The following is a 26,287-nucleotide window of genomic DNA, read 5'->3' on the forward strand; positions in this document are numbered from 1 at the left end:
TTAAATAAGACACAGAGTCTCATAATACAATGCCCTAAGTGCCAAGTTTCAGTGGAAAATCATTCACCATACCAAGACCCAGGAAAATCTCAACTTGGATGAGAAAAGATAACAGACACCAACCCCAAGATGACATAGATATTAGAATTATCTGTCAAGAATTTTAAAGTGGGCATAATAAAAATGTCCCAATGAGGAATTATGTGTATACTTGAAACAGATAGAAAAATAGAAAGTCTCAAGAAGGAAACAGAAAATATAAAGAACCAAGTGGACATTTTTGAACTGAAAAATACAATAACCTACATAAAAAACTGAATAGATGAGCTCAACAGTAAATAGAGGAGTCAGAGAAAAAAATAAGTGACCTTTAAGAGAATATAAATTATCCAGACTGCAAAATAGGGAGAAAACAGACTGCAAAAACTGAACAGAGCCTTAGGGAACTGTAAGACTCTAACAAAAGATCTAACATTTGCGCCATTAGAGTTCTGGAAGAAGCGGAGAAAGAAGACAAAGATTAAAGAAAGTACTCCAACTTCCCAAATTTGGCAAAAAACATAAACCTTCAGATCAAGAAGCTGAGTAAATCTCAAAGAGTAAAAATCCAAAGAAACCCACCCCAAGAAAAATCACAGTCAAACATCTGAAAACAAAAATCAAAACAAAAAAGATCTTGAAGGTAGCAAGAGGAAAATGATAACTTACCTATAGAGGAAACTAGACATGGAATGAAAGTGTACTTCTTTTTGGAAAGTATGGGGTCCAGAAAGAAGTTGCTTGATGTTTTTAAGTGCTGAAAGAAAAGAACTGTTGACACAGAATTCTATATCCAGCAAAAATATCCTCAGAAATAATGGGAAATCAAGCATTCTTGAATGAAGATACCAAAGAATGTGTCACCAGCAGACCTACTATAAAAAAATTACTAAAGGCAGATCTCTAGGCAGAAAGATATGGATAAAAGAAGGAATCGTGAAACATCAGGAAGGATGGAAGAACAATGGAGAGAGTAAAAATACAGGTAAATACAATAGACATTCCTTTTCCTCTTGAGTTTTCTCAAACATATTTGACAGTTGGAGCAAAAATTATAACACAGTCTGATGTAGTTCTCCATGAATATAGAGGAAACACTTAAGACAATTACATTACACAAATTACACAAATCTAGAAGTGTAATAAAATTATATAAAAATAAATATACACAGACACAAGTGCATGTAAAAGTGGTGAAGTCTGGATAAGATTAAAATTATATGAACACTAATTTTCTGTTCATAATATTACACTATTAGTTGTGCAAGATGTTACCACTGGAGGAAAATGAGTCAAGGATACCAGGTATCTCTATGTTATCAACTATAATGGCCTACAAAGCTACAATTATCTCAAAATAAACATTTTGGTAAAAAAAAATGCATTATTGAAATGGAAACTAAAAACAAGCCCCCATAATTCAAGAAACAAAGGCAGATACCTACAGAAGACAGAATGTTTGTACTGCAAACACTGCTTAGCTTTATATAGTAACCAGTGTGCTAGGATAGACAAAAAAGTAAAATGTGTCACGTAGGAAAGACAGCTAGTAACTGAGGAAGGATCACATAAGGTGGTCACAATTCATTCGGGAACATACCTCCCTGGTTCCTGCTTGAATTCTGTGAGATGAATGCTTTCAATTGAATCCTAATGGAGCTTAATGGACCTCACTCATCCCTAATGGGGAAAATTGAGCTGTAGTCCTATAAGGGAACAAATGTGGGTACTCTGGTTTCAGGTCAGTTTAAACTGAGCTATAATTTCAATTATGACTGAAGTGTAAACTTAAAGTTTAGTGCTTATTTCTTTGTTAGGAAATAATTAAACCTCATCCAAGTGAGCATTAATTTTTCATGAAGACCATACACTCAAGTCTCATATGAGGAAAGGATAATTCTCTCGTTAATTTGACTTTGACTCTGCCCTTTATAAAGAAGCAACCTCTGTATCATTCTTATTAAGAATGTCTGTTTCCTTGGTGGGATTGACCTGTATTATGAAGACCACAACACTGTATAAATAACTCCCTCTTTGGCACCCAGTGCCAGCTTAATGGCCACTTTATTTTTAATTTCCTAGAAAGTAGAAGAGGAGACATATAAGAGTGTGTCCTATTATATGTACTTCAGACATTCTTTATTCCCTCATTGCTGAGCCTTACCTCAGCTTTGTCTTACTCTTCCTAAGTACTTCTTTTATTCACTTTTCATAATTGCGATTAATTAGTTAGCTATGTAATAATTATTTTAATTATCCTGCGCTTGATTCCATGCTCCACTCTAAGATCCTTGAACGCAGGGACCACGTCTATCTTGCATATTCATCTGTCCCCAATGCCTATCACAGGCAAATAGTAGCAACTCAATAAATATTTGTCAAATGGATGGATGGATAAATAGGGAGGTAGATGACAAATGACTTAAGCTCTCTGTGCCTCAGTGTTCCTATATGTAAAATGGAAGTAGTGTGAAGATTAAATGTCGTACAATGCACATAGGGGAGGGCAGGACCTGTTCTTTCTTTCCTCTTTCTTTCCTTCCTTCTTTCTTTCTTTCTCTTTCTTTCTTTCTTTTCCTTTCTTTCTCTCTCTCTTCCTTTCTTCCCCCCTCCTTCCATCCTTTCATCCTTCCTTCCTATCCATCCATCCATCATCCAGCTGTATATTTAACCAGCATCATAGAACACAAAGAGATGATTAAGGTCAAGTGAAAGTTGAACATAACCAGACTCTGCTTATAAAAGAGTTTTACCATGGCTTGTATAAAACCGCAATAACATGCTCACCATAATAAACTTGTAAAATATAAAAGGAATGGAGAGGAAACAAAGACTTGCCCATGGTACCAGAACAACTGTTAAAATTCTAATAGATTCCTTTCAAGCCTTTTTCTATGAATAAAGTTGATTAAAACATCAAACGGCAAGACCATTAAAAAGCAAGCTCTAAAATAAGCCCTCAAGTAGGTGATTAACAATGATTAAAGTAGATAATTAAATTGATCGTATTAAAATATTTAGTAGGAACATTATATTTTAAATAGTATTTTTCTAATTATAAAAGTGACCATTATTATAGGGCATTTGGAAAATACAGAAAGGTAAATAGAAGAAAATGAAAATCTTCCATAATTTCACTACAACTTTTTTCTGCACTTCCATTTCAACACTTTTTCAGATGAGTACTGTAAATATTGCATTTTCTAAAGTATATAAAATATTTAATATTTATTATAATCTAAGTATAATGTAAATATAATTTAATAATGATAAGTATTTACCCCGCTATTAAACCTTCTCTGAAACCATTTCATTTGTAGAATAATCTATGTTTTAACATACCGCAATTAGGATAACTATTTTATGTTATTGAGTATTTGGGTTATATATAGCTTTTCACTATTACAAAGTTGTAAGGGTAAAGTCTGATTCAGGCTTTTTCTCCTTATCTCTGATTTTTTCCTTGAAAGAGGCTCTTATACTTTGAATAATGGATCAAGGTGTCCACACAATTTTTTTTTACTTTGGCTAGTAAAGGTATATGGTTTTTATAAGTTTAGATATTACAGATGTGTATAAAGTAGAAAGTCTTCCTGTAATTTCACCCTGCAGTTCTCAAAGTTAACCGCTTTTAATAATTTGGTATATGTCCTTCTAGATTTTATGTGAGACTTTGCTTTTGATGTTGTTTTGTTTCTGACTTCCACTTAATACCAAACTACAAGGAGGAAGGCAGCAGAACTTATTGCAAAAGTCTTGGGGGAGTAGTAGGATATATTCACTTGAGGAGAAGGATATATTCTAGTTTTTGACACACAGCATTTTTATTGACATTAATTTAAAAACATCTTTTGTTTTATCTTTATTCCCACTTTAACTCGAGTTATTTTGGATAGAGGTTTGTTTGTTATTATTATTTCTAAGTGATTATATTTGGAAGACTCTCTTTTCACTAAAACCTGTAGGAATTCTTTTGGATTTTCTGGTTCTCTAGTATATGATCAGTTTCTGTATATTTTCCATGATTATTTGAAAATAATATACATTTCTTGCATTTGGGGTCCAATATGTCTATATTAAAATTCCTCTGCACCTTTTATATTTATCATTTCAGCCATTAAATTCTGAAAGAGATCTCTTAACTCTCCTGCTCTGGCTGTGGTTTGGCTGAGTCTAAGAAAATGTATATCTAGATAGACAGACAGATAGGTAGATAGATAGATAGATAGATAGATCGATCGATAGATAGATAGAATCAATGGATGCATACCTTGGTGATTATGTCCTGTGTTTATTGAGAACATGCATCTTCATATGACTTACTATCACCTTCCACTTTTGTGAATCATCTCTGTGTTTTTCAGCATCGTATTTGGCAGATGACCTGGGTTTGAGTTCTGTCCTGTCTGTTGTCGTTAGGACTTCAGGTTATTTGTTTAAACTCTTTGAGCTTTAGTTTCCTCGTTTCTAGAACCAAGGTAATAATAGTCCTTCCTACCTTAATAGATTGTTATAAGGAGTAAATGAAAGTAAATAATGTAAGAGTTTTTAAGAAGTAGAGTTTTTTCAAATGTGAAATATTATTTTATTATTATTATTACTCTGTAAGTTTCAGATTTATGGCTGATATACTCTAAGACTGCAATCGGCTGGCTTAAAAAGGTAAAATATTAAGCTTGAGAAGATTTTTAAAAATTTATTCTGAGGTATGAAGCATTTGCTATGAACCCGGACAAAAATTGTTAAAGCCACCATTTTATATAACTTTTCATGAAAAATTCACCTATAATGAATGCTAACTCTTTAGCTTTCTTAAAAAGTTGTTTTATTAAACCATCTTATTCACCAGAGTATTATGAAAGAAGAGATGAAATGCCACTCTTGAGCTTAGGAATAAATTCTGCTAGTTTTCACAGCTAAAGCATTGATTGAGAACCCTCTTCAAAGTTCAATTTATCCCCTAAATTAACTTTAGTGTGTTTGTTTTAGAACACTATGCTCTTATATGTGACTCAAGGGGCATATGGTCCCTTTATTGGAAAATAAAGAGCAGATGTGTGGTTTAGATAAGTACACATAAACATGTGAAGGTCAATGGCAGGTGACTCATCGTTTTCACCATATTGTGGAAGGGATATGAATAATTTCCTTGGAGGAAATTTAATCCTTGATACAGTGACATCAAAGAAGCTATTATTTTATTTATCTTACTAGATAAGCATAAAAGGATCTAACGAAAATACAGATTTCTTTTTTGAGTTGTTAATAATTCTCTGGAAATCCAAATGATAAATTTAAGAAAATGTGCTAAAAGTCAATCCAAGTACTGAACACACATCAACAGGCTCACATTAACTGAGACCGGGAATTTCCTAAATATACTTTCCGTTTAATGTCTTGAGATATTCAACTCATTGTGCATGAGAAGACTGTGGATAACTCGGCTTAGTAGAGTGTTTTACTTTATTTTCTCTTTAAATATCAATACACTTTATTGGAATCCCTTGAAATTGAAGGAAAGCATCTAGCCTTTAATAGAAAAGAAATGAAACCATAGTTCTTGACATCTTTCCAAATCTATTATTTTGCCTTTCTTTGCTATAAATTTCCATTTTGATGAATTCAAGAGTTTTCTGGATGACTGAGCAAGTCTTAAAACTGAAAGGCTGCTCATTTTGCCTTCAGAGAAGATCACATTTATGCTTTCCCACCAGAGGACAAATCTTTTCTGACTCCACGTTTCTTCCCACAGCTGTTAGGAAACCAGTGCAGACTCTAAATCTTTGAACCTAAGCTCCAGAAACATCTTCCTTATTAGCTCCCCCACTACCAATTTCTAACTACATTAAGAAATAATATAAAAGTAGCAAGAACCCACATCCTTAGATTTACCTTTCACTTACCTCTTATTAATGTATGAATTTATTAATTAATTTAATAATCTACCACTTAAACATCATATATATGTTAAGAGATCTGCTAGGTGCCTGGAAAAAATGGAGATAATATTGTTTAAAAGAGATGTAAACAAACAATTACAAAATAATGTGATAAGAAATGAAGTGAATATATTCCCAGAGATTAAGAGAGCACTATAGAGGAAATGCAGACTTGTATCTGCCTTAGTCACCATTATATTCCAGCCTCTGGAACACTGTCTGAGACCTATAGCATTTGATGAATATGTGATGAATGCACGGATGGATGTACGGAAGGGTCAAGGATAGCTTCTTAGAAGAAAAATCAATCCAATTGTAGACTGAAGACTATAAAGGTATCCCCATTTGGATAGCACAGTATAGTGAAATGAAATAGCATTGGCATGTTCAGGGCACAGGCAAGCAGATCGGTATGATGGAGAAGAGTGGTGAAATAGAGAATGAGATTGGGAGGTTAAAAGTGACTAGAACATGAAAGGCTTTTCATACATCACTGAGAAGTGTGGTCTTAGTAATAAAAAATACTACAGGTTTTAAGTAGGAAATTGACATGATCTGATTTGCCGGGTCAGAGAAGAACAAAGCTACAGGAAAGCAAAGCATTTGGGAATGGTGGCAACAGGGTGGTTGAAAATGCAGACTCAGGAATCTAAATGGATAAGATATATACATTCTCCTTTTAGAATTCCTTAGGGATGCCAATAACCTTGAGAAGAAGGATAGGCTAGTGGCTAAGACCAATCATACCGAGCCAGACTGTCTAGGCTCAAATCCTGGCTCTGCTCTTACCAGCTGTGTGACCTTGGACAAGTTACTTGGTCACTCTGGGGCCTCAGTGTCCTCATCTCAAAATGAGGATGACAATAGCAGTATTTGCATCGCAAAATTGTCTGTTATGAGGATTAAATGATTTAGTCTGTACAGTGCTTGGAAAAGTAGTGGGAATAGTGCTTATTAAGTTGTTAAATTAAAGCCTTATGTGTTGATTCACAATTTTGTCTAAAATTATGTATATAGATTTTAATTTTCTGTTTTCACTTCCATAAAACTATACATATATGTTTTTATTATCTATGAATTTAAAGTCTTTTCTAATTTTTACCCTAAGATGATAAATATCTGATTCTAAAGTGGGTTGTGAGAGGAATCAACCTCTTGCAAAAATACAGATGCTCAAGATCTTATTAAATATGAGCATGTAAAAGATCCAATGAGAATTTGTGAGAAAGATCTCGCAGAGAGTGTTGTCGGTGCACAACACATCACGCAGGAGGAGGAATGGGGTGAGCTGCTTCCTTCTCTTCAACTTCCATGGGACCACTTGGAGAGCTGCAACTGTGTCCCCTGCAGTAGAGGGACTTCACTAACTTCATGAGTTTGAATCCTGCCGGAGAATTGTAAAGGGCAGAAGACAAGTGGCCAGCTCCACTCGCAGCAGAAGGGAGAAAGGGGGCTGCTGTATTGAGCTCCAAGAATGAGTTACGGCAAAGGAAAGAGGACCACTTCCCACAGTCAGCACAGCGTCCTCAGATGAGAAAGGGCCACAGTGGAGGCATGCTGAGGAGCAGGCTCCTGCAGAGGGAAACTCAAGGTTCCTGGAGACTGTGCGTGGAGAGAAAATGAGGAGGCAGAGGAGCATTCCTTATCTGCATCAAGGAAATTGCCCGTAAAAGATCTCCAGCAATGGGAAGGTGTCCATCACTAGCTCAGAAAGTGGGTTTGAACCTAAGCCTGACTCAGACCTAGCGTGAAGACGGCTTATGAGAGCAAGAATTTTCCCATTCACTACACCCCCTCACTCCTACACTCCAACCTCAGAGCTTCAGGCTGGGGAAGAGAATCAAAGCAGGAGGTAGCCCACATCCTCTCCCCACTCCACTCCAGCAGAAGTTAGAGGCATTAACTTCTATATATGAGACTAGACATTTAAGTACAAAAATGAGACAGTTTTGTGACTTAAACTGAGCTTAGTTTCTGGCTTGTGTTCTGGAAAGTCCCGTAACTGCCTTTTCTTATGCATAGGCAAGGGAAAATCCAGCTCACTAACCACTAAAAAAATCAGTGACAGAAGGAAATAAATTTGCTCTGTGAATTGCATTGTACAAATTGTAGTTGTTCAGGATACTGGTTATAATTTTGTGATTCTGTCTTCTGTTTTATCCTTTTGCACATTTCACTCCAGATGAACCAACTTGCTCTATATGCCACTCAGTAATTTTATTTTCAGACCTTTTCCCATGTCTTCTCTCCCAACTGACATGAAAGCATTTATCACATCCAGGACTTCTAACAAACACCCTATTATTCTAGTGATGCCGACAAACCCTTTGATCAGTGGTTCTCAACCTGCCATCTTGGATAGATTTCAGAGTCCTTGAATCCCTGAAATTGTCCCCCAATATTTGGATACATGTGTCAATGAACTTTTTTTTCTGGTGACAGAATTTATAGTTTTTGCCAGATTCTCAAAAGAGAACCAAAATAAGAACAAAAGGTAAAGAAAATCTGTCTTCATTCTCAAAACCTTCCTCTCCTGTAGCTGAAATAAATTAGAAACGTGCATGTCCAGGTCTGTACAATATTGTGAAGGAGGTGAAGTTTCTTTCTCTGAACCTCCTATCTCTAAGAGCTCTGTTCTGTTCTTTCCTCCCAGCTGTTGGCCCTCTAGTAATAGAAAGTATCAGTATCAGGCATGTATTCCTTAAGTCAATGATGAGCCTCTCCCCAGAAGTTCTCATTTAAGTATCTCGCTCATGAATCAGTTTCAAGATGAAGTGAATGGAGGAAAATTTTCTTGATTGTTGGTGGAGATTTCTTAACCCCTGAAACTGCACTGTGTAGACTATGCCTAAGGCAAACTATAAAATATATTTATGTTTTCAGGTGTTATTATAAATATACATTGTTTTTAAATTTGCATATATATTCTTGATAATTTCCCCAAGAGTCATACATAGTGTTCAGTACAGAGGAGCCAAGTAAATGCTTCATTATGGCGAGGCTGAAGTTTCTAGAACTTGAGCATTAATGAATAGCAGTGGTTGTCTAATTTCCACTGAGGACACATCCCTCCGTAGTCTCCCTCTCTCTTTCCTCTTTTGAGGCATCACTCTGAAACTTTCATTCATTTGCTTCTTTCTTTAGCGCTTTCTAGAATTTTAACTGTTTTTCGGAGTTAGAACAGTTATCCTTTCATTGTGAGTCAAAATTATAATAGTTCTCAAGGTGCTTCAAGTTCCAATTTCTGACTGTTTTTTCACCACAGGAAAATAAAGGAGGTGATTTCTTCTCATTTAATAAACATTAGCTAAATCTATTAGCTTCAGTTCATAATTTTGCATAAATGCCAATAAACACATATTAATAAGGGGGAGAGTTTCTGAAGGAAACAGAGTAGAAAATTTAAGTGGTTATTTATAAATTTCAGATGTTGTACTGACTCTCTCTGTCCTACTCATGGAGTGTAAAATTATTGTGCTGACATAGTCCACTTTCCGGCAGAGCAGAGCTCCTCCTCTCATGGAGGAAAATGTCTCTTGTTCTCCTCCAGTAAAGATTCCTTTCAAATCCACAGATAGACATCCCACACTGACAAGGTATGGGGACAATGAAGAAAGAAGAGAAACTGAAGGTGAAAGTAGGGAAAAAAGTTCACTTTGAAGTATAATCAAATCGTGAGTCGCCAACTTTAACTTGCAGGGAGTGTTCTTTGGTCTTTTAAGATCAATGTTTAAAAAAAGATAATTTGAGTAATTGCAGTAATTAGTACCTTATCACTAGCCGGATCATTGAATTGATGGGGTTGGTTGGGGGACTTTCAAAGCTTTCAAGCTGGCTTGACGTTCAGTACAATCTGGTGGATTTAAGAAGTAGCTCCACTGACTCATGGGAGCAGCTGTGTGAGGCCCCACAGATGTGGTTGGGCTCCGTGTTTGCTCCTGAACCGCTTGCCTTCTTGGTTGGTACAGACCTTTTACCTGGCTCTTGGGGTCAGGCTTTAGCATAAACCCTGGATCCTCCCTGAGCCCGCCAGGCTGACACTTTTTGATACTTTTCTGGACACTTGAACTTTTGGCTGTACCTCTTACTGTCCAAATGGTATTTTTGTGTATCGTAGGGGTTAAGATTTGAGCTTCATCTTTCTCCCATAAGGATACCTAGTTGTTCAACCACATTTATTGAAACGAGAGGCTCCTCTTTTTTTCCAGAAAGAATATTCAAGTTTTGCTTTTAGCTCTAATCATACATGATCTTTGCACAAAATTCAATTCTATAGAGAAAGCTAATAATCCCTTACACTCTCTCTCTTGCAAGAGACAACCATTACTAATATTTATCATATATTCTACAAGATTGCATTATTTATATATTTATATAATGGGTATATTTACACACACACACACACACACACATGCAAGACAATATAGCCAAGTGGTTATAAGCATGGACTCTACAGTTTACCCGGATTCAAATCTCCTCTCTAAATATGTAAGTAACTTAACCTCTCTGAGCTTCTCTTTTCTTATCTGTAATTGAGAAAATAATAATGTCTACTTCACAAGATTGATTTTAGTATCAATTTAGAAAAGCATCTAGGAAAATGCCTAATACATGGTAAACAATGTGTTAATATTAGTCATTATTATACTATAAAATGTTCTTTAACTGTTTTGTCACTTATCAGTAATTCATAGATCCCTTCCCACAATATTATAGAGAGATTTGCCTTCTCTTTCAAAATACCTATTCTATGCTATCCTATTCTGTTTATTCTAATAAGCCTATTCTATATCCTCTTGAATGTCCATATCTAGAATTCAGGTACAGCATTAAGACCAACACCATATTCTTTTAATTACTGTGCCTTTTTGCTGCATTTTAATACCAGATAATGCAAGTCATATTTATCCATGCGTTCATGTAACTAATAATTATTGTGCACTTGCTTTTGGTTGAGATTGTTTGCGCTGTAGATACACTGGTTGGCAAAGAAAAAAAATTGCTTTTTAAAAAAGGTTCATATTGCTTTTATTGATTTATTTTTCCACTGAAAATTTAAAAACAAGTTACAGTTGTACACAATAGGAAATATATTAAAATTATGGATTACTTTGAAGGAGTATTGACATCTTTACATGATTGCTGAGGAACATTTGATGTCTCTCCATTCTAGCTATACTTTCAAATTTGTTGCCATAAAATTATCCACTGTATATTCTTAATTCTTTTCAGTCTTCTCTACATTTCTAATTATGTAAATTTTATCATAATGTTTATACGTTTGTTTAGTTTTGCTTTGTTTTGGTCACATTTTTCAGTGGTTTCTCTATTTTCAAGGAGCTTGTGACTGTTTTTGCAATACACAATTTTAACATGTAGGCATTCTAACATATTACTCCTTTCCTTTGTAATTATTTCATCATTTTTCTCTTTAGTGATTACTTCACCAGTCAACGATTGGGTAAATATTTGTTAATATTTTCTTCAGTTAAGAAAATAAGCTTTGGGGCTGGCCCCGTGGCCGAGTGGTTAAGTTCGCGCGCTCCGCTGCAGGCGGCCCAGTGTTTCATTAGTTCGAGTCCTGGGCGCGGACATGGCACTGCTCATCAAACCATGCTGAGGCAGCGTCCCACATGCCACAACTAGGACCCACAACGAAAAATATACAACTATGTACAGGGGGGCTTTGGGGGCAAAAGGAAAAAATAAAATCAAAAAAAAAGAAAAGAAGTTTTAAAAGTTTATTATGAAAAATATATACAAAGATTAAGTTTGTAAATATTCCAACTATATGCTATTTTAAAGAGGTACCTAAAACAAAATGCTTCAGAAATTTAAAAATAAAAGGAACAAAGAAGATGTATTTTTAAAAAGTTATCAGTAATAGTAACACAGAATTTTATGCACAATGCATTAAATAGGAAAAAGAGAATAATTTCATGTTAATAAAAGCTTAAAGTACACAATAATAGTAAAATAAATGAAATAAATAAATAAACTTGGATACACTAAATAGCATTTCATTAAGATACATGAAAAAAACTATATGAATTATAAAAGAAATGGGTAAAGACACAATATAAGCAACTGTTGCTTTTATAAGTTTTTTATAATTTTAATTGCTATATAAGCAATTAAAAAACACAAAATAAACACCATATTGATTTCGATGTAGTATTCTCATTGTATGAGAGATCAGGGAGAAAAAAGTATAAATTTTTAATTCAAACAATACCCTATTTTAAATCATAAAGGAATCCTAATAAATTCTAAAAAGTATAAGTTTTTCAGACTGTTTTCTAACTACAGTACAAAAGTACCTAGAAATTAATGGCAAATGTTTACATTTAAAGTATATCAATTGAAGATTCAAAAAGCCGCCTAAAAACTCGTGGGTCAAAGAGGAAATTCACATGATAATTACATAGTATTTTGAAATCAAGAATACTTAACATGAAAACATAAAGGATATAGACAAATTCACAAAGAGGTAAATACTTACATGTAAAAATTTCATAATTTAAAGAAGAAAAAAGGAGAGGCCACCCTGCAGCCAAGTGATTAAGTTCATGCGCTCCCCTTGGGCAGCCCAGGGTTTCACTGGTTCAGATCCTGGGCGCGGACCCAGCACCACTCATCAGGCCATGCTGAGGTGGTGTCCTGCATAACAGAGCTAGAAGGACCTACGGCTAGAATATACAACTATGTACTGTGGTCTTTGAGGAGAAGAAGAAAAAACAAAAGAAAAGAAGTCCTCTTTAAAAATAAATAAATAAATAAATAAAAAGAAGAAAAAAGGCAATAAATGAAATAAGCCTTTGTAATGAACTAGACAGTCTTCAAAATGTCTGCCTCGTCCACGCCCTCTTGTGAAGTGAACTGCCTGTTCACAAGCCCTCCTGCCACACAGAGATGCCCTGTACCATAGGTACTTCCTCCAGACATGGTCAACTGGACCAAAGGTCAGCTTGTGATCCAAGAGTTGCTCATCCTTAGTCTGGACATTGACCAGTAGAAATCTACAGCAAAAAGATGAACAGGGCACTGAAACGCTTCATTAGGTACCTAAGCATCTGCTTTAGAAGAAACTCCATTCAGTCTGCCTCCTGAGTAGGAAAAATCCCAGTTCTTCCCTATTGTGTCTTTCTTCCCTATGAGCCTCCTATACTAACAGAAAACACTTCACTTCTGGTCACCAAATGTGTGGAGGTTATTCCTCACACCAAGCAATTCTCTGTGACACCACCTGGGTGTTCTACAATTTAATTCAATTCTGACACCATCTACCCAGAGATAGCATCAAATCCCACAGGGTAAGACCTCAGTCCCACAAGACTGCTTCCTGTCCCCCCTTAACTTCAGATGCCAGTAGCAAGCCGGGGTTATCACCTGTGCTTCTGATCCATCAGCTATAGATCGGAAGTTTCAATGACCCCTTTCTTGGCTTCATTTAATTTACGAGAGCAGCTCACAGAACTCAGGGAAACTGTTACTTATGTTTACCAGTTTAGTAAAGGATATGGTAAAGCATACAAATGAACAGCCAGATAAAGAGATACACAGGGAGAGGTCTGGGAGCTTGCCAAGCGCAGGAGCTTCTGTTCCTGTGGAGTTGGAGTGTGTCATCGTCCAGGTATGGATGTGTTCGCCAACCTGTAAGCTCTCAAATCCCAAGCTATTGGGATTTTGTGGAGACTTTCTCACGTAGGCATGATAGACTATTAACTCCATTTCTATCCCCTTTCCCCTTTCTGGAGGATGAGCAGTGTGGCTAAAAATTCCACGCTTCTAATCATGGCTTGACCTTTCTGGTTACCAGCTATCTTTCTGGAGCCCATTCAGAATCACCTCAACAGAACACAAAATGCTCCTAGTGCTTTTATCACTTAGGAATTTGCAAGGGTTTTAGGAGGCCTGTGTCAGGAATGGGGTCAAAAGCAAATATTAGAACAAGAGATGTTCCTAGTGTTCTTATCACTCAGGAAATGACCAGAGTTTCAGGAGCTCCGTGCCAGGCACCAGGGGCAGAGACCAATCTTTTCCATTATCTCACAGCATCCCAAGCTGCAATATACCTCTGCCATGCTACCTACTAATAGATGTGGTTTCTCAGCAGTTAAGGGAAAAGTTGATAGTCCTATGTATTGGGAAGTGGGTGGAGAGAGATGAGAGACACAGGTTTTCCTGGTACTGACTGGCTCAGAAAAATTGATCCTGAACAATTATAGAGTGAGTGGCTATTTGCTTTTCACATCAGTGTTTCTCCTAATCACCATTTCCAATAATTAGCAGCAGGCAATGAGGTGCCAAAGTCCTTTCCTGTCGCAATAGTGACCATTCATGTGTTTCCCATTGAGAGAGCAAAAAACAAGACATATTATCTAAGGACCTCAATACACGCCTCTAGAGGATGTACTATTAATGCAAGTTGTTCTGGCCCGTGGAAGGAAAAAGACTTCACATGTGATCTTCCTTCATCTTTAACTTAAGGTACTATTGCTAGTTTCTGCCTTTATGAGCCTTTCAATAGTATTTAACGGAAGTTTGGAAGAAAGCATACCAAGCCAGAACCGCAGCAACACAAATCATTTATTTAGCTATTCATTCACTCTTTTTGTTTCATGTATTCATTTGCTTGTTTACTTACAAAAATACAGAAAATGCAAAAAGGAGTAAAATCGATATTTGTTTGCAAAAGGAATAAATGCACAAAAAATTAATAACATTAAAGGTGAGATGGACAGTAGAATGTATACTATATAGTTCTGCGCAGTTGCTAAGGTTAAGCTGAAAATTTATCTCTTTGCTCCACCAGCCAAACAAAGAGGGAAATAAAATCAGCTAGAAAATTCGTCATGTTTCCAAAATGCAAATAAACTCTTTATTCAGGATAATCCGTGTTTTCTCCTTATATTGACATGTGTTTCCCTGTCTGGACATGTGAGAAAACACCTTGCCAGTAACCTCTTCCTGGCTACAGGTGGAAGCACTGTACAATCTTAGTGAATAACAGGTTGAAAGAGCCTTGAGTTAAAATAATGAGAATTTTATTCTTATAAATTCCTTCCTATCTTGCTAATGGCATATGATGAAATAAGAGTTCAATAGAAACAATTCTAAAAGGGGCAAAAAACAGAACTCATTTTAACACCTCAGAAAAGTCACTTATATTTGCAAGATTTCAATTTCTCCAGTTTAAGTTAGGAATAAGTATCATATCAACTTTCTTTGGTTGTACTGGTGGCTTCAACGCGTAAAGGGTAATTAATTGGCTCGTGTAACCAAACTGCATGTGAGGTCTTTCTCTCTTCCATCAGGCTTTCCTCAGCCTCTCTCTTCATTCCGATTTCAATCTCTGAAAGAACCTTATGCCAAACTGCTGGGACATACATGGCCGTCTGTAGTTCTAGATTTAATGCGTGTCGACTTATTGATCTGCCCACAATTGACATGCTTGATATTAAAAAAAAATTCCAAGAAAGGACTTTGATTGGCTTGGATCACATGACCATTCATTAATAATCACTAAACTGGAAAGTCAGAGTCATGAAAATATTGGATGATTTGGAACCCCTTGTCTGTGGATGGTAAAAGAAATCAGTTCTCCAAAGGGAGGAAAGGGGTTAGCAAAGACTCGGCTACTGGAAGAATCTGTGAGTTCTACAGCCAATTTAATTGGCGTCTAATAATAACATCTATTTCACATGTTATAAGAATTGAATATGGAAATGTGCTGTGCAAATTGTAAAGTGATATATAAAATCTCAACCACTATTCCTTCCAATATGACATTCTTGGCAATTTAAAAAAAAAAAAAAAGGCTCAGAAAGAGATTTCAGAGGAGACAATAAGTCTACTTTGCCCAGGAAAAATCAAAGCTGCTCTTCTAAAGGCCCTTGTGACTTGAGAGCAAATAACCAGCTGTTAAAAGGCTGGAAATGAAGAATCCCAGAAGCGTACTCTGGTCCGTCAGGAAGGTGATGGCCCAGTGACCATGATCCTAGACCAGGAGACAACTGTCTGTTTTGCAGCCCACTGGAAAGTCTAGAAATAGTACGGACATATTCCAACGACCGCGCATGGTTAGTCTCTTACTGAAGAAGTACTTGTGTGTTTACTAGTTGGTAATCTTTGTAATTAATGTCTTTGAAAATCACTCCTTCAGAGTTCTAAGAAGAGGTTGGGTCATTATCTTCCTATTTCCACGCAGCAATATTCCCAAAGGTGCTATGAGAGGGGAAATAGGCCAGTAGAAGTAATTTTCTAAACAAGGCTTTGAAGGACATCAAGGCAATGACATACTTAACAAAAGTGTGTCAAGCTTTATAATGCAAAAGCTGAAATTTTGGCCTACATTTTCAAAATGGTTTAATAGGAAAAGAGCTATAGCCTTACAGAGTGCAGAAGAGCACATTGAAATGTCCTTCTCTCTCCTTCTCCAAGAGGGAAGGAAAGCTCCAACCTGATGGGACAATTACGTTTGAATACAGGCAGTTTTAAAATTGAGTTTTCATTTTAATTTACCTGCTAATGAAAATTGGTAAGCATAGGTAACCACAATCTGTACGTAGAAGGTAGTTAAAATCTTCGTGCAAGTGGTGGACTCAGTTACATCTAGTAAATATGCTTTTAAATATTCTGCTATTTATTTCCTTCCTTTTAGCCTTTCTCCTTGGGGACAATCAGTTTCCAAGTGCCAGACCCACGTTTAAGCAAATACAATTAATCTATATAGTTTGCAGGACAGTAGGAGAGCCCCACCCTGGAGAGATTTGAAGGTGAAGGCCATTGCCAGGCTGAGGAGCACAGTCTCCTCTTCAGTTGTCCTTTAAATGTGTCTTTTTTGTGTTTTGAATGATTAATAAGATTTTTATTGAAAAGAAAAGGAAGACAGGTGTTTCCAGCTAAGGAAATTCCATATAAAGGCACAAAAACACAAGAGAATTAGTTGAAACCAGGAAGCTGAATGAGGATGGTAATATTAAAGAGTCCGCTGCTGACGGCAACAGGCCCAGGAGTCGCCCCATCTGATGTCCAGCACCCCACAGCCATGGGGTGTTCTGGGAGCAATGGTTGCAAATCTGTGTACCAAAACAGAGTAAGCTTTATTGCAATAGTGCCTGCTGAAGAGCTAACATAACTTGAGCCAAGCTGTTCTGCTTTCCTGTGAGGACCAGCAAAATTTAAGACTGCCCCTTAGGTTCAAAGCAGATAGCTTCCTCTTGCCTACTAATAAATGTGCAAAAACCTATATGCTCACAAAACCACATATCAATATTGAGATAAAGAAACTTCTGAATTTCTAGCCTAAAGTGTCTACAGTTGCAACTTTAGAGATTAGACTTCCAAATTTGCTAGGGTTTTTCCATTTTTAGTTATCACTATGAAACAGAAATGTTTATTGAATTAAAGGTACTGTAGGTGACTTCATCCCATCAATCATTTTGGCACCTGCCTCATCTGATGTCAGCACAAGATTCTGCTCTTCTTCCTCGTCCTCTTTCATCTGCTCGAGGATTTCAGCCAACGATCAAGAACACACCATACTTCTTGGCAACCACAAGGCCCAGATGCTGAATAATTTTTAACAGTTAACTTGTTACTAATAGTGTTCTCATACCAACACTTTTGAAGCAGTCTGTGACCATGAAACCTGCTCACTGCATAGTTACTTGTCTTACTAAATTCAAGTGGTTGTTGCAGAAATAGCTGTGTGCAGGAATTATAATCACCCTGACTATTGTGTATACGTGGTGAGATTCTGGCTCAGTCTTTTTATTGCAAACAGGTGATTATTTCTCCAGTATATGTGCCATGAGCACTTATATTATAAGCAATGCTTTGCTTCTTGGAAGAAATAAAATATTTTCTCCAGAACTACGGCTTGTTCAGAACAGAAAGTAGAAAGCAATAATGTTTTTGAGGTATATTTCCTCATTTGTTTATTCTTCCAACTGGGTTTATGATGCTACCTTGAACGAGTGAATTAAAATGTTTTATACTTCCATAATACCTTCATTTAAAGGAGTTTAAATTGGGACCATATTGTGTCCTGACAACCTGCAGAAGCAAAGTAGTATAAGTAAATGATTACCGCCTCTGAAAGGCAAACTGAGCCAAAGGGAGAACTTGATTAGGGCTCCACATTAAATTGGAGGACTCTTCATAATAATTAGAATTAAGACATTTTACCCTCTAACCAAGATGACAAATACCTTAGTAACTGCTGACAACTCAGTGCAGACTCTTTCCCTTTGGTGTTTGGATTCAGCCTCAAGAATGTCCACAACACAGCTACCTGGGCACCAAGGCACCCTAGCAAGCCACTGGAGCTGGCGTGTTACCTGAAACCTACTTGTTATGCCTGCTCTGTAGTGTTATGTCCAGAGAGGAGAAGGGTGCCAGTTGTTTCAGTTCTTCAGACACTTGGTTGTGATAGACACCTAGATGACACATATTTATTAACCGTTGTCCATAATGTTTATTTGTTAATTGACTTGAGGGATCTGAATGTAGTTAAATTGTTGGAACTGTCAGATATAACATAAATGATTTATTCCAAATACCTCTGTGACCAAGATCAAAACAGGCCCAAGGGCCCTTTTTTTGTTGTTGTGACTTAAACATTTAATAGTTTGAACGATGAGTCTTAGGAGACTTTTTCTACTATGCCTTTCTTTCTCTTTTATAATTGCCAGTGTCCTGAAAACGATCGTGTGGGTCATTGGATGAATCCTACAACTACAAGATTATGAATTCGATGGATTCCCTCAGCTGCACGGTGCCTCAGAGTAGCTTCTTTCTCTCTCTTCCATTCTTCACCCAATTTAGCATAATCAATGTTTTTAGTCATGAGTCTGTGAGTAACTCTACAGAGCTGTTGCTTTAAAATCTTGGGCTACAGTATGATAGTCAGTATTAGGGCACAGTCTCCAAGACCAGACTACGTGGGTCTGAATTCTGCCCGTCACTTAACAGCTGTGGAACACTGGACAAGTTGCTTAATCTCTGTTAAATGGAGACAATAATTGTACACATCTTGTTGGGTAGTTCTGAGAATTAACTGTATTAAACTGTGTAAAGAGATTCAAAGTGCCTAGCACACAATAAGCACTACATAAGTGCTAGCTATTATTTGTCTGCATCTATAGGCTGTGCACTTAATTCCGACTATTTACCCAGGGAAACATTAATCATAAGGAACACTCACACTCAACAACAATGTGAAAATTGATCAGAATAAATCCATCCCACTTCCAAAACAATAAAATAACCTATTTAGTAGTGGTGGGTGAAGCATTACCATTATTTGCAAAAATTGCCTGTCTATGTTCATATTTGATGAAGATAGATAGAATTTTACAACTAGGGATTAAAACAATGAAACTTTTGAAACACTTATCTTTGTAGGAAATTTTTTTGTCAACAATTCTAGCTTTTAAATCTGGTGGTAGAAAAAAGTTGACATCTTCTTCTTTTTTAGGAAGCATCATGTTTTTGCATACTACTACTAATAATAATGGTATAAATATAATAATGCAAATTATTATATATCGTGTCATCTTTGCTTGTGTCACAATAATTATGATTCTTTCAGTATAATACGTATTCATCAAAGTTTGTGGAACTAAACATTTTTCAGTTTAAATTTTTCATTGAACTGAATAGTTTGTGAAGAAATTATAGTCTGAATTTCTGATTTATGTAGCTTAGTCTGTTGAGAACACAAATTACCCTGTAGCTAAAAGGAAAGCCATAAAAAAGTGCAATATCAAATTATGAGGTGAAAGAATGTGATCTTTTTGAAACATACATGATACACAATGGAAAGAAACATTAATGTTCCAATATCTGAATTAAAGCAATACACAGCATCCAGTCAGCATTTAGGAGAAATGGTTCACTTCACAACTGGTTATAATTCTGTGGGGGAATTAATGACCCTGTTTGATTTTCAAAATAGCCCTTGACCTAAATTCATTTTTTTAAACAGTTTGAAAATAGGACATTGTGAACAAAAAGAGTTAGCATTAGAACTATTTTCTAAAGGCAAAGTAAACCACAAAATGAGTGATGTATTTTCCACGTGTACCAATTTTTCAAAATTTAAAGTGTTTATTTAATCTCACATTTCCCAGTTAAAATGAACTGCATTGGTTTTGGAAAATGTAATATCAAACTTAAATTATACAAGCAGTCTAAGATACACAGATAGATAGAAAATTTTAAGACAGACTATAATATGGGGATTAAATTTAACTTCCATTATTTGCATTCTTCTAGTTAAATAGTTTTTACACATAATTGGAGATATTTACTTTCCCACAATTAACACATTATTTGGCTTCATGCATCTGAGACTATTTAGGCAAAATAAGAAGTGTTGAGCTTTAGTTTCAAAGTCCTTTCTAAGTCATGGAAAATTGATATTCATCTATACTACTTTATTAAATTAATCATCGATATTGTTATTCCATAATTTTCCTAAATTAAAAGTCTTTAAAAACATATCATCTTTATTAGAAATAGACATATTTCTGTTAGTCATCTAATAATACATGTATTTCCACTGAGTATAAATATATTCTATAAAAGCACAATAAAATTTTAATTCTAATTGTGCATTTTAATTTGGAAGATTGTACCTAATGGATTAGTCCAACTCGTGATTTTTCAATCAGCACACCAAAGAATTTGCATTTACTCATTTTATGGTCAGTATCACGTTCATTGTTTTTCAGCCTTGAGATAGAAAAACGGCCTAGAAGGACAAGTATTATTTTCCAAATGAAAAGTGCCTCATTAACTAAATATATCATAAAATAAGAACTTAAGTGCAGACAGCATTTTTACAAACATGTCATATATACTTAAAAACAAAACACCAAGTTACTTTGAGAATTCTAACAAACCAGAAAAATAAAATCTTTAATAAACTGCTCATAGGATTTTCTTCCTATAAATTAGGTTTTAAAGGATTTGCATTTACCCCTGTTTAGGTAAAATATAGTGATTCTTCTTACAATAGTTGTAAAGTGAACTAACTGGCAATTCCTTGGTTGCAGCCAAGTGTCATTGTCCTTATCCTTGCTATTCCTCAATAGCCAGGGTTAACTGGTTGGTCTGATTATCCTTGTTTCTCTACTATTACATTGTGCTTGATTCTTTCTATCTCTACCCACATGTCCTTCAGTCCCCTACTCTCCCTAATCCCTGCTTCCATTGCTGCTTTGTATTATCATTTCCTGAGTTTTTGGGCTGAGGATCAGGCAAGGTAAATCAGGTCATATCTTGACTTTTCCATAGCAAGCTTGAGAGTCAGCTTTCTTGGTTCTGCTGAATTTCTTAACACTTTTGCTAGACTTTTCAATTCCTCATTTTTTTTGTTCTTTTTCTCCTCTCCCATTACCTTATTATATTAATTTCCTAGGGCTGCCATAACAAAGTACCAGACCCTGGGAGGTTTAAAACACCAGAAATTTGTTCTCTCACAGCTCTATAGGCCAGAAGTCCAGGATCAAGGTATTGACAGGGTCACACTCCTTTCAACTCCTAGGGGAGTATCTTTGCTTGCATCTTCCAACTTCTCATAGTCCCAAGTATTCTTTGGTTTGGGGTTGCATCACTCTAATCTCTGTCTCCATCCTCACACGGCATTCCCCCTGTGTGTCTTCACACACCTATCTTCCCTTCATGTCTTTGTCTTCTTATAAGGACACCAGTAATTTTGGATTAAGGGCCCATCCTACTCTAGTATGACCTCATCTTAACTAACTACATCTACAATGACCCTATTTCCAAATAAGGTCTCTTTTTGAGCTACTGGGGGTTTGAATCTCAACATATCTTTTTTGGGGGACACAATTCAACCCTTAACATTCATTTTAATCTGTTTATGCTTTCAAAAAGAAGTTCTTTACTGCACTTTCAGGAGAAAATGAAAGTCTTATTTGACCTAAAGTCTTGCGTGACCTCATAATAGTTTGACTGAACAATAGCTGTGTTGTCTTGAACTCTGTGCCATAAATGAAAAACTTGTAGCTTTTTATTGAAATCTAGTCTCCTAACTGTCTGCTCCTCCTTACTTCTACCTATAATATCAGCTCTCAAGATATTGTTAGTTATACCTAATTGTTGAGGGCAGTTGGATTTCATTTAATTGACGTTGATCTGTACTCCTACAGAACTGGAATATCAACTAACATACCACAGAGTGATAATGTATCTTTCAAATTTACTTTATCTCCACTCTTTACAAAAAATGTCTGAGATAGCCATAATGTAGCTTGGAGTCCAAGTTTTCAGAAGAAAGACTCTTTTTGTAGTAATGCAATAAAATTTTAGTCTAGCAAATTACTCACTTAAATGCCATTTTTGTATGCTCCTCTTGGTCTAGTTATGAGGATTGTTCTTGAAGTAAGTGATATTAATAGAGTCATGGGAAAGGTAATACCACTAAAGTGTTCACATTACGAAGAGGATTTAATATCAAAGATAAGTGACGGAAGATATATTTAAGTATATCATAAGTATAAATGCTGTTAATAATGGGCCACCTCCTCAATGGCTTTATTCCAAAGTGCATCACCATGTTAATCAAACACAAGCTATTATCTGGACAGTGATTATTACTAACAGATTAGTACTTCAAAATAAGATCTAATTACAGTCATTAATGAGTCTCTTAGCTAAACAACACAGTTCTAAAGTGTGTTCTAAACACAGTTCTGAACACTGTTCTAAATACTTTATATATATTTACCTTTCTTATCCTTTGTATACCACATATGCTAACATTCAAAAGTGACCAAACTGAAACTACCACTATGTGTACCATTTTGAGAAATTCATAATTAAATATTTTAGATACACATAAATGAAATAATATTAAATAGATTATTGTTCCAACTATTTCTTGGAAAGATTTTGATAGCATTCTATGTATGCAACTGTCTTGTTTTTAAGAGATTTCAGGAAACGTGATGTTTCTTTAGTAATATTCTATAGATTAGTGATTCTCAATCTTCAGCATGCATCAGAATCACCTGGAAGGCTTATTAAACTACAAAGCCCCACCCCCAGAGTTTCTGATTCAGTATTTCTAGAGTGAGGCTTGAGAACTGCCATTTTTAATAAGTTCTCATCACACATTCCCAGGTGAAGCTGATGGTCTAGTGACATCAGTTTAAGAATCATTGCTTCAGATATAAGGGCTCCTTCAGATAGGAGAATACAGAGGAAGAGTTTGACGAGATCCAACATCCATTTATGATAAAAACTGTCAATAAGGAGCCAGCCCCGTGGCCAAGTGGTTCAGTTCGCACACTCCACTTAGGCGGCCCAGAGTTTCACCAGTTCCGATCCTGGGCACAGACATGGCACCACTAATCAGGCCATGTTGAGGCAGCATCCCACATGCACAACTATAAGGACCCACAACAAAAAAATATACAACTATGTACTGGGAGGGATTTGGGGGAGAAAATTCAGGGAAAAAAAAAAAACATGAATATTGGCAACAGTTGTTAGCTCAGGTGTCAATCTTTGAAAACAAAATATCTTCTGACAAATAACACTACAGTTTAAAAAAAAAACTCTCAAAAAAATAGGTATAGAAGTAAAGCATGTTAACATCATAAAGGCCATGTATGACAAACCCACAGCCAACATCATAGTCAACTGTGAAAAGCTGAAAGCTATTCCTCTGAGAATAGGAACAAGACAAGGATGCTGACTCTCATCACTCTCATTCATCGCTCTCATCACAGTACTGGAAGCTTAGGCAGAGCAATTAGGCTACAAGAAGAAACAAAAGGTATCCAAACTGGAAAGGAAGAAGTAAAACTGCCCCTATTTGTGGATGAATGCTTCTCTATATAGAAAATCCTAAAGAATCCACCAAAAATAGTTAGAAATAATCAATGAATACATTAAAGTTGCTGAGTACAAAATCAACATACAAAAATCAGTTGCATTTAAATACACTAATACTGAGCTAGCAGAAAGAGAAATCCAAGAATATAATCCCTCTACAATCACAACAAAAAGAATACCTAGGAATAGATTTAACCAAGGTGAAAGATGTATACACTGAAAAGTATGACATTATTGAAAGAAATCAAAGAAGACATAAAGAAATGGAAAGATATTCCATGCTCATGGATTGGAAGAACAAACATAAAGTGTCCATATTGCCTAAAGCAATCTACAGATTCAATGCAATCCCAATCAGAAGCCCAATGACATCCTGCAAGGAAATAGAACAAAGAATCCTAAAATTTATATGAAACAACAAAAGACTTCCAATAGCCAAAGCAATTCTGAGAAAAAAGAACAAAGTTGGAGGTATCACATTCCCCGAATTCAAAATATATTACAAAGCTATAGTAATCAAAACAGTATGGTACTGGCACAAAAACAGACACATAGATGAATGGAACAGAACTGCGAGCCCAGAAGTAAAACCACATATCCATGGACAGCTAATCTTTGACAAAGGAGCCAAGATCATAAAACAGAGAAAGGAAAGTCTCTTCAATAAATGCTGCTGGGAAAACTAGACAGCCACATGCAAAAGAATGAAAGTAGCTCATCCTCTTATATCATACACAGAAATGAACTCAAAATGGATTAGACTTTAACGTAAGACCTGAAACCATAAAACTCCTAGAAGAAAATATAGGCAGTACACTCTTTGACATCGATCTTAGCAGTATCTTTTTTAATACCACGTCTACTCAAGCGAGGGAAACAAAAGAAAAACTAAACAAATGGGACTAGATCAGATTAAAAAGCTTCTGCATGGCAAAGAAAACCATGAACAAAACAAAAAGACAACCGACCCACCAACTGGGAAAAAATATTTTCAAATCATATATCCAACAAGGGACTAATTTCCAAAATATACAAAGAACTCATGTAACTCAACAACAAAAAAATGAACAATCCAATCAAAAAATGGGCAAAGGATGTGAACAGACATTTTTTCCAAAGAAGATATACAGATGGCCAACAGGCACATGAAAAGATATTCAACATCACTAATTATTTGGTAAATGCAAATCAAAACTACAATGAGATATCACCTCATGCTCATCAGAATATATTTAGATAGAATACTACTCAACTATAAAAAGACAAAATTGGGGGCTGGCCCCATGGCCTAGTGATTAAATTCAGTGTGCTCTGCTTTGGTAGCATGGGTTTGGCTCCTACACCACTCATCAGTGGCCATGCTGTGGCAGTGACCCATACACAAAATAGAAGAAGATTTGCACTGATGTTGGCTCAGGGCAAATCTTCCTCAACAAAAAAAAAGGATAAAATTGTGCCATTTGTGACAACATGGATGGACCTTTAGGATATTATGCTAAGTGAAATAAGTCAAACAGAGTAAAACAAATACCATATCATTTCACTTATATATGTAAGGTAAACAAACACGTAGATAATGAAAACAGATTAATGGTTACAAGAGAGGAAGGAGGTAGGGGGAGGCTGAAAGGGGTAAAGGGGCACAAATGTATGGTGACAGATAAAAATTAGACTGTTGGTGGTGAACAGTCTATACAGAAACTGAAATACAGTGATGTACACCTGAAATCTGCACAATGCTATAAGCCAATATGACCTTAATAAAATAATTTAAAAAAAAAAAGAATCATCGCTGGGTCAATGATGTCAAGAGACAAGAAATTCTTTCTTAATTCTAAACTTGTCTATCTGATTCGTATTCTAAACTTATATCTAAGAATAAATAACACATTTGAACTACTGTTGCCTCCATATATTGAAACTAAAATTGGTATAGGTATCGAGGAAAGCCTGAAACTCAAATGACAGCTCCCACTCTCAAACTATAGAAGATCTGAATACAGACCCACTTATAAATAGCCCACGACATAAATTTTGAGCACCAGAGGAAGCAAGAAGCCCTTTGCAGTCAAGAGGAAACAGTCTTGCTTTGTTCTGGACAGACAATACCTCCATTCAAGAACACTACCTTAGAGCATGTTCGTATTTTATTTTTAACTGATGTTGGCAGGTAGAATTGGATCATCTCAGGCTTATCATCTAAATTAAAACCATATAAATCCCATCGTGTACTTTTGAAATTTGTTCTTGGTAACATATGAATTACTTTCTCATGAAGAACATTTTACTGTTCACAAACTTAGACCGTAATTGATTTATCATGATACACAAAATAAATTTTTCACTGAAGGAGAGTCAAATTTCAAAGCTTTTTCAAAGAGTCTCTAAGACCAAATTTGATAAGATAGAAGTAAGAGGTGGGGCAGTGTTTGTCT

Source organism: Equus caballus, chromosome 17 (genome assembly GCF_041296265.1).
Source record: "Equus caballus isolate H_3958 breed thoroughbred chromosome 17, TB-T2T, whole genome shotgun sequence".
In the NCBI taxonomy this organism is placed as follows: Eukaryota; Metazoa; Chordata; class Mammalia; order Perissodactyla; family Equidae; genus Equus; species Equus caballus.